Source organism: Podarcis pityusensis (genome assembly GCF_964106645.2).
Source record: "Podarcis pityusensis genome assembly, chromosome: 15".
NCBI classification, from domain to species: Eukaryota; Metazoa; Chordata; class Lepidosauria; order Squamata; family Lacertidae; genus Podarcis; species Podarcis pityusensis.
This window is the reverse complement of record NC_138040.1, coordinates 15,467,992-15,479,052: the sequence shown is the minus strand read 5'-3', so window position 1 is coordinate 15,479,052 and position 11,061 is coordinate 15,467,992.

Here is an 11,061-nt window from a genome sequence, read left to right as displayed (position 1 = left end):
GTATGTACATCAAGATCAGGCAGGGTTCCTACCAGGTAGACAAATAAAGGAGAATATAAGGAATATTCTAAATATAATAGAATACCTGCAGTCCAAAAACGAAAAGAAAGCGCCAATGATGTTTATAGATGCTGAAAAAGCCTTTGACAATGTGTCTTGGAAATTCATGACAAAGTTATTAGAACAAATTAAATGTGGTTCTAAATTTTTAAAACGAATAGCAGCAATCTATTCAGAACAAAAAGCAAAATTAATTATAAATCAGGTGATAACGGACAATTGTAAGATTCAAAGAGGAACTAGACAAGGATGTCCACTATCACCATTATTGTTCATCCTGGTACTAGATGGTACTGGAAGTACTGGTACTGGAAGTACTTGCCAGAAACGTACTTGCCAGAAGAGCGGATAAAGAGATCAAAGGTGTTAAAACTGGGGAAAGTGAGTTTAAATTAAAAGCATATGCAGATGACTTAGTGATAACAGTGTTAGAGCCAAAACCTTCACTCCCTAAAATAATAGAAAAGATTCAGAAATTTGGGGAAGTGGCAGGATTTAAAATTAAATAGGAGCAAAAATTATTACTTAAAAACTTGAAGGAAGAAAAAAATGAGTTAGAACAAAACATTGAGATTGAAGTCCATAAAAACGTTGTTAAGTATTTAGGGATATGGTTGACATGAAGAAATAAAAATTTATATAAAATTATGAAAAAATCTGGCTTGAGGTAAAAAAATACTTAGAAATATGGAGTAGAATGAAACTCTCATTGTTAGGAAAAATAGTGGCGGTTAAAATGAATGTGTTACCAAAAATGTTATTCCTTTTGCAATCAATCCCAGTCTTCCTGAAAGATGAATGTTTTTAAAAAATGGCAGAAAGATTTCAAAATTTATCGGGGGGGGGGCAAAAGGCAAAGGATAAAATATTAAATACTTATGGATGTAAATACTTATAGATGTAAAAGATAGAGGCAGGTTTGCCCTCCCAGACCTTAAATTGTATTATGAATCTGCTTGCCTGATATGGATCAGGGACTGGATGAGGTTGGAAAAACAAGCAGCATTAGAATTAGAAAGATATGTTAACAGATTCGGCTGGCGTGCATATTTATGGTATGGGAAAGGGAAGGTTCATAGAAGTTTCTACAACCATATAATTAGGAAGTCATTAATGAGAGTATGGGAGAGATACAAAGACTTGTTAGAACAACAAACTCCTTGGTAGCTCTCACCACGTGAAGCGTTACTGCTCAAACCACTTGGAAAGAAAGGAAAATGGCTTGCATATACTGATGTGTTAAAGGATCACGGTGGAAAATGGAAATTAAGAGACTATGACAAGATAAAAGATCACTATCAGAACTGGTTGCACTATCAACAATTATAAGAAATATATAGAGACAGTACAGTATATTGGAATTTACAGAACTCCTTGAAGGCTTCATCCATATCTGTGTCCTACAGTGATTGTTGTTATGGGCCTACAGGATATTTCATCTGAAATTGGGAAAGTAGTATCACTGAATACAGATATACCTATGCTTTTTTCATGAGACACTGTGGCTATGTGCTCAGGGAAGCCATTTTGACAGTTAAAAATGTTAAGCAAGGAAGCCATTTTGTTGATCTCCGCCAGGCCCCCATATCCAGTACATACACTCAGACACCCACTACCCAGAGACACACAGATAGGCTGATAAGGATTAACAAATAGGGACATGGAAGGCAGAATCTATTGTATCTGAGTATGTGCAATGCTGTAACTTTTGATTGGATAAAAACCTCATTAAAGAATGTATAAAGGGAAGCCTTCCCTATTGGGAAGGGCCGGACTTTGGAACTTATTCCTCCGTGCCATTGCTTGCTGCCGGCAAACAATTAATTTTTTTTTGCTTTATTTCTCCGATTGCTGCGTGGTCATTAGACTGGCCTAACCAATTGCTACAACACAACTTGGGAGACTACTACCTATCTATTTTGTTATTTCAAAATGTGCTTTTCACTGAATCACCACTGGTTCCTGTAATGTTCATGATACATGACAGCAGGCGAGAGAACAATCACAGGATATTTTTGGAAACCCTTTCAAAGCAGTGTCCTTTGCTCAATTCAGATAAAGTTGTCTCAGTGTCTGACAGAGAAAAAGGAATTGAAAAGGCTTTGGATAATGTTTTTGCTCGACCCACAGAGTGGTAATGCTGGAATCACATCCGCAGAGATCGTGTTTTGGTTGAAAAAACATGGGGCCAGTTCAGAAGAGACCAAGGTAATACCTTGCTGACTTTTATCTTCTGAGGTCAAATTCTGAGCATAGACTACACATTCAAATTAAATAAACTCAGTAGAAGGTGGAGCAAAGTTTTCTTGGACTACTTTAATGAAGACCTGCACCAAGCAATAGCAACTCATGCTGGGGCCTGGATTTCAAAGAGACTGAACATATATACTGTAATGAAAAAAGTGTATTGAGTTTTCATGTAGCTCTAAAAAAAGACTTTCACAATGGAAAGAAATGATGATTGAAGCAATGGTGTTATCCATATATACAATGCAAAAACTTTACTGGAGAAACTTTTCGTGGACTATGTAACACAGGAAACCTTCATTTGCAGCCTTAGTTTATCCGGCACTCAAGATCACCAGAACATAGTCTTTCCTCATATAGCTTGTGATCCATCACAAATCATGGATCTTGTACAAAGGGGAGAACTTCTGCAGCCTAAGAAAGATGAAAGCTATGTTTTAAGCAATGGAAAAAAGATTTAACAAAATTTATTTGGCAATACAAAACACCATGAATTAAAGATAAAGTATTGATAGTAAAAGTAGGCTGATTGTCATTACCGGATTTAAATTTATATTTTGATGAAGCTTGTTTCATGTGGTTGAGAGAATGGCTAACACTAAACAATGGAGATTTATTGGACCTAGACGGGTTCAATAATAGTTTTGGCTGGCACACACACCTAGGGTATGAAAAAGTGAAGGTAAACAGGGGTTTTCTTAACCATATTATAAGAAAATCATTATATAAACTATGGGGAAAATATAAAGAACTTTTAGAACTCAAAGTACCTTGGTGGCTGTCTCCCATTGAAGCATAACGATTAAAAAGAAAAATATGCAAACAAACTGGGCTACATACAGTTTGCTAGAGGAAAGGGTTAATAAATTAAAATTAAAGGATTACAAAGAAATAAAGGATCACCTGGCAGGGTGGATTCAATACCACTAGTTATATGGTAAATTTAATGAAGACAAGAAAAACAAAGGATTTGCGACAGAACTCTCACTATTAGATAAAAAGTAATAACAAGTAATGTTAAGGTAATTTCCAAAATGTATGGATTATTATTAGAATGGGAAATTAAGGACGAACAAATCAAGGATGATTAAATGGGCTATGGATCTGGGTAAAAACATTTAAGTAACACAGTGGGAGAAGCTTTGGAGGGAAAATTGGAAATTCACAGCATGCGAAGCAATAAAAGATAATATGACATATAGTAGCCCCATATTCTTAACACAAAGTGAGAAGCGTTTGGGCAAATCACTGATTTGTACATCAGTTCCCCCATGGCACAACTGTACCTTCACCACACTCATGTCTACAACCATTTCTGTGTATGATTATGACAGACACACTGAGAGGATGAAACTGGATAAATGACCGCACAATAGATGCATTTCTTGCCTCCAGGGTGATCATGGCCAAAGAGTTAGGTCACAATGGAACAATTTTCCCACTTAGTTGCCACTTCATACAGACAATGATGTGTCGAAGATTGTCAGTGCAAACCTTGAAGTACTGTTTGAGATTTGGAGTGCTAAAGAAACATGTTTTGATTATTCCAGTAAATGATGAGAGTGCACTTGATACTGACAGTTATCATTTTTAAAAGAAAGATTGCACAAGCCAAGTGATGCAGGGAGTATTGAGAGCCCTTGCACCCTCCAGACTGAGGGCTTACACAAAAGCATCGTCTTATTTCAAAAGGGTCAGAGCCAGGTTTTGCTCCAACTATGGGAATTATGCTAAGGAATTTAATGTCTTGAAATACAGTATTTGGTTTATCTGAAACAAAAAGGCCTGGCCCTTAACACCATGAGCCTTCATAAGCCTGCACTCTTATTTCAGTAATTGTTTGTGGCAGCCAGACTCCTGTGACACTTTCCACGTTAGGAAGCTATTTGCTGGCTGGCGTTGCGCATACCCCCAAATCCAACTAGAAATATGACGGCCGATACAGAATATTTTGCCCAGCATTTGCTGGTCCAGCTTTGAGGTAAAACTTTTCCAAGCTGTTTTCTCGTTGCGCTCCCATTACCTGATCCCAATTGGCACAGGCAGACAAGGGTGCTTCACTGGTGGGGCAGGCAGTGGGGCAGTTAGGTACGACTTTGGCGGGTATGGCCAAGAATCCACACGCATTACCAAGTTTTTTAAATGAATTTGATACAATGATGTTTAGGCCAAGGGATGAAGGCCTTGCAAGTCTCTGACCCTCAATCTACCCCCGACTGTATTCCCGACACTGGAGCCAGTTGTTCTAGTATGTCCTTGGCCAGTGATGACAGGGATGAGATGCCTTCTACCTCTCAGGCCCTATTCAGCGACTCACACCTATCCAACCCTGCATCCCGGCCCCGCAATACAAAGCTCACTGTGACATCGCGCTTGCGCCACAGGGGTAGTAATGAGAATCCGCCACAAGTTGGGGTGACGCAGGCTCGGCGCACGAGCCGAAGGATTACTAGAGGCGCAGAAAGGCCAGTTTCTCCCCCTCCTATCAATGCTACTGCTGGGCGGCATCTGGCGGCATTGCTTCCATTTCCATGGGCTGCAATAGCACTCAGGAAGCGCCATCATAAGAAAGACTCCAGCAAGAAGAGCACAAAGTCCAGGAATTCAGATTCAGATCTGATTCTGATAGTGATGAGTCTATGGATTGTTACTGGGGCCAGGGGGAAGGGGTTCCTGGTCTTCCTTTATGGGCTTGGAATAGGAGGGCTAATTCCCATATGCAGAGGTTGTGGGGGACCTAGGAGTGTAAAGATGGGGCCCTGGTGGAGGATGTTAAAATCTCTCCTAATAGACCCAAGGACATTATCCTGGGTAACCACTTGTCTTCAAAAATTTCAAGCTGTTCCTGCTAGATGAGTCCCATGAAAAACCCGAAAGGAAGCATGGTTTTGGTAAACGCAAGTCCCCCAGGGTTGAGAAAACTTGAAAATTGGCTAAACGGCTTCCAAGTTTTTTCCTGTGTAGTTCCTGCTGCTTATCCGAAAAGAGCCATGCATTTAATGGTCTGCCAATCCCTTCTGCAGAACACGCTGATGTCCCAACAGGCAAAATGGCCACCCTGGACTTAACGCCTTACGTTCTCCATGGATCCCCTCGCCCATCACCTCCAGACCTCTCCCAGACAAGAGATCCCTGAGCCCCAACTGGGAAGCTCATGAAGAACGGACAACCAGCGGACCTCCACCCCGGAATCTGAAGCCAGGAGCACAAGCCTCAAATCCTTGCCTTGCTCCTGGGCATCCCTGGACACTGTTCAACTTCTCCAGCCAGAAATCCATCCAGAAGACAAAATGTCTTGCATCCCTTTTCTCTCCCTCTTTGCTGTGGTTATCATCAGACACAATGACACCCCCCCAAACCTTGCTGAAGTGACTTACTGCACTGATTATCTCCTGCAGGCTAGAGACAGAGGTGAAAGCTGTTACTCTCTTCAGCAGACCAGGATGGTGACGCTACACAGAATAGACTGCCCTTGCAGAAGATCATTGCAGATATCCAAGGCCCTCTTGCCAATTTTCCTCCTCAATTTCCAATAATGACTACCAGGGCTGAAGTGTTGCAGATGCCACCCCACCCAGTCTACTGTGAAAAGCCTGCATCCACTTGGAGTTCAAACACCTCTCAAAACCTCACTCAAAACAGTAGCAAAGAGAGCTAACTGTTGGTGGAAAAGGACCTGATCCATACAGAAGCCCTAAAGCTGAAAAACATGCTGATCTCCCAACAGGCAAACAGGGCATCTGATCCAGTAGTGGCAGACTGGCCAGGATGTCAGTTTCCTGATGGCAATTGCTATTTGGGGCTCACTTTTATAAGTGTGTCACAAACAACTTCCAGACACGGGTACAAGAGCATGTGCAGAGCGAGATTACATCATTTTGAAAGTTAGCAGAATACAAAAAGAACAGTTTCCCCTCCTGCAGACACTACCCAAACAGATTCTAAATCTGTCTACTTCCTCATTTCTTCCCGAATATATTGAACTAGCCAAGATGCAATCAATCAGATTGCAATCAAAATTGCATCAATCAGATTGCAATTAAAATAAAAATTAAGGAATGGAAATCGTGTTGGAAAACATATTGTACAAAATCATCCTATTAGAAATCTCTGGGTAAGTATAGACTGAACCCATTAAGTTAAGAAGTTGTTCCCCCCCCCCCCGATTTTAATAGATGAAGGACTATCGTAAGGATTAAAAATGAACACAATGTTGGAGGGTTTATTAAGTTGGGTTCACGCATGTGGGTGAAGGAAGTCACACGGGCATTTGGGTATAAGGGGAGGTTGGTTGCAGGGTTCGATGTAGGGAATTTGCAGAATATATTCATGTTATGTACAATAATGAAGGTGAATGGCAATTAACATGTAATGTGAATTAGTTGAAAATAATAAAAATTAAAAAGTCAAGTCACATTTTACAAAGGGGTTGCAATTGAATCTAGTTGTTCAGAGAGCTGAACCAAATATAGGTCACACAAGCACTTAACAGACTATCTTGATTTTCCATACTGATCCAGACTGACCACACCACCTTTGGAACAATGGTAAAGAACCTAAAACAGGAGGCACTGATTTATCTGCAGATTTGGCATTGCCAGACACCAAATTCCTTATATTCTTTGTGCCTATGTGGGTCATTCCCCACTCAACCACGTATGAAGTTATTGAGAAGTTTCCACAGGCGTAACCAGGATTTTTGCCAAGGGGGCAGGCAGGCTTGTTAGGGGAAACAGATTTAGGCGGGGCAGCTAACCCCCTGATTGGCTATCACACATCAAAGCTTTTGCAATATCTGTAACATCAAGGTATTTAAAACGTTTAGTTTTTCTCATTGCTACTTTTTAAGCTTTCTTTATTAAAGCTTAGTTTATAGTTAGGCGAGCCTAGAAAGGAATTGCTAAGAAAAAGTGTGGAATATCCTAAACTGCATGAGTGAGGAGATTTTCCCAGTTTGCCAGGAGGACTGATTTTGTTTTGTTAATCATCCCTCCACCTCCACAACAGCATATTGATTCCGACTTCCAGGTAATTGCAGAACAGCATCAAATGGCAAGCCCAATTCTGTGAATGGCTTGCTCATTGTGAGGTAATTGGGGGAAGCACAAGGGCGCCGTGCACCCCCAAGAAAGCATAAAGGTCTTTTGGGGTTCTGAAGGGTCCAGAAGTGCAAATCTCCATCTTTTGTGCCCCCGTGTAGCTCTGAAAATAACAGGGTGGGGCAAGTTCAAGCCGAAAGTGTCAGCATCCAACACAGCTCCACACCGAGAAGCCTCAAGCTCCATGCATCAGTGGCAACTTTTCCAAAATGTAAAAATCTAAATTAATTTTTTAAAGAATGATTAACTGTATTTTAAAACGGGAATAAATTTGGTAAATGTTGAGGTAGTGGTAAAGAGGAGATCCACCCCAGACATTTTTGGGGAAAAAATTATCTGCATGGGAACTAGTAGATAAGTAACTAACGGGGCTATCCCTTTGGGAGCAGGACTTCACTGGTGGAACAAGGTGGGGGCTGTCCCCCGGTAGGATTAACATTTTTAATGGGATTGGGGTTATTTTAAATTGTCAAGCTTTACTCGTTTCAAATCCTACAACTCTCAAAATGATTTAGCGGATCGTCATTTAACAACTCCAGGCATGTCTGGATGACGCGGACAATTTGAACCACTTGCAATCACGATTCAGGAGAAACCGCCTTGGCCACACTGATCATCTGTGGGCTACAGAAAGAGGTGAAAGTTGTTTCCTCTCTTCAGCAGACCAGGATGGTGACGCTACACAGAAGAGGCTGCCCTTGCGACAGATAGTAGAAGATATCCAAGGACTCTTGCCAATTTTCCTCAATTTCCAATAATGACTACCAGGGCTGAAGTGTTGCAGATGCCACACCAACCCATCGTCTACTCAAAGACCTCTCAAAATCACACTCAAAACAGTAGTTTTCTCTCCCTCTTTGCTGTGGTTATTCTCAGACACAATGACCCCCCCCCCCTTGCTGAAGTGACTTGCTGCACTGATTATCTCCTGCAGGCTAGGGACAAAGATAAAAGCTGATTCTTATCTTCCTCAGACCTTGATGAGGCCCCAAAGAGGCTGCTGTTGCGCAAGATCGTGGCAGATATCCAAGGCCCTCTTGCCAATTTTCCTCAATTTCCAATAGTGGTACCTCGCAAGACGAATGCATTGCAAGACGAAAAACGCGCAAGACGAAAGAGTTTTCCGTTTTTTGAGTCATTCCGCAAGACGAATTTCCCTATGGGCTTGCTTCGCAAGACGAAACATCTTGCGAGTTCATTTCCTTTTTCTTAAAGCCGCTAAGTCGTTAATAGCCGCTAAGCCGCTAAGAGCCACGCTTCGCAAGACGAAAAAAACACAAGACGAAGAGACTCGCGGAACAGATTAATTTCGTCTTGCGAGGCACCACTGTAATGACTACCAGGGCTGAAGTGTTGCAGATGCCACCCCAACCCAGTCTGCTGTGAAAAGCCTTCATCCACTTGGCGCTCAAAGACCTCTTAAAACCTCACTTGCAAAGAGAGCTACTGTTGGTGGAAGAGGACCTGATCCAGACAGAGGCCCTAAAGCTGCAAAATACACTGATCTCCCAACAGGCAAAGTGGCCACCCAGGACCCAACGCCTTACGTTCTCCATGGATCCCCTCGCCCATCACCTCCAGACCTCTCCCAGACATGAGATCCCCGAGCCCCATCTGGGAAGCTCGTGAAGAATGGACAACCAGCGGACCTCCACCCCAGAATTTGAAGCCAGGAGCACAAGCCTCAAATCCTTGCCTTGCTCCTGGGCATCCCTGGACACTGTGTTCAACTTCTCCAACCCAGACCCTGCATGGGAAATCTATCCGGAAGACAAAATGTATCGAGTTAGTGGTCTGATACAGAGCCCTTTCTGTTAATTTTTTTGATGGAATGTATTCTTGGCTTCTCATCACAAGCTTGCAATATGAATGTTTTGAGAACAGTCTTAAGGTGTTTTGGGAACGTTGAGGTGAAGCCTCCCTCCCTCCACCTGCCTTACCCAGTTTTGGAGGATAGTGCTTGGTACAGTCTCTCATGTTTGACATGTTTTGAGAAAGTGAGGCATTGGGAAGGGGTGGCTAATGAATGATTTGCGTGTAGCCAGTACTGAAAGCTACACAGGTGTACATCATCTGACACTGAGCAGACTGTGCAAGCTGAGACTATTGCCCATGGAAGGGGGAGCAGGAAACTTTACACATGTAGAAGTGTTTCCAAAAGATAGACCAGAGGCAAATGTACTTCATCCAGCAGTTTACGGATACTGAAGATAAATGAGCATAATGAACACAATTCCAATACAATCAGGATTGGCACAAGTCCATAAAAATCCAGTTGAAGCACTTATAGACTTAAATTAACACTAAGCATACAGAACAGAACAGAGATAGAAAGAGAAAGTGGGACAGAAGCTCCTCCTGGCTTACCTTGACAAACTTAACCAGTTTAAACCAGCTGTACTCAGCTTCCCAGCAGAAATATAAGCCCAACAAAAACACCTTCCTGTTTCTTTCACATACAAATAACTTTCTAGAACACTCCTGAACTAATCAGAATAGGAAAGATCTCTATACTTTCTGTACTAAGAAATGAAAACTGACAGGCTACCTAGGCGAGTCTTGGGCTCATGTCCACATGCTCTTGGGTGCTCTGTTCAATGACACAGAGGGGAGAGACAGTACTAAAAGTGGGTGAAGCACTCATGCAACCCAATTTTCATACTGGGAAGCCGCAGACGGTACTACATACATACAAAACCTCCAAAATAAAACCGTCCTGTAGTAACACTCGAGGTTGGGATTTGGAGCCTCAGGAGGACCATCTTGGAAGCAATTAAATTGGCGGCGGAGGGGAATCAAGGTTGGACCAAGATCCAGACCAGTGCCCAAGATACAGATGAACACCCGTTGGCTTTTTACATGCGGCTTGTATCTGCCTTCAAAATGTGGGGGGGGGGGGGAGAATCGATCCAGATAACCCTGACAATCGGGTCATTGTGATATCAACAGTAGAAGTCTGCTTTCCACTGTCAGGAGGAAGGGATACACAAAGCCTTAACACTGTTCAAAACTACAGAAAGGCAATCCCCAAAAATAAAGATTCAACCAAAAGCGATAAATTTATTTTAAGAAGTGGAACCTGTCACAAGTCAGTCCACAGAACCTGAGCAAACTGAATAGTCAGCCTGAGAGACCAGCCGAAGTGGAACTATATGCAGACTTGTGGCATTGAATGAGGTGGTAGTTGAATTAAGGGATATTGGATCAGAGGTCACTCTAATCCAACCTCAGCTGCTAGAGACACCAGAATTTGCCAGGCCAGTCCTAGAAATCAAGGCAATTTGTCAGAGTGGTGCATCCAAAATGCTATGCAAAGAATTAATGTAGTATAGAGTTCACGCTGCCACCACAGTAGGCAGTTTTCAGTTAGGCATGCCTCAAAGCCAGTCTGAAAATATTTGTCTCCAACATAAATTCATGAAAATATTCTTCAGCAACTTAAGTACTGCCTACCTCCCTTGTACATTCAAATTGGACAAGAGCAAGTAAAATTCCTATGTTGTTTTTAAAACTTGAGTGTTGCGTGGGTTTTTTCTAGAGGGAAAATAACTCTTAAAAAGGGTCACACAACTTGGGGCAAATAGCACACGACTCTATAAAGTGTAATTACCACATTTCCTGCCTTCTTTCTTGGTGTTGTCTTTTAGTCTCTGCC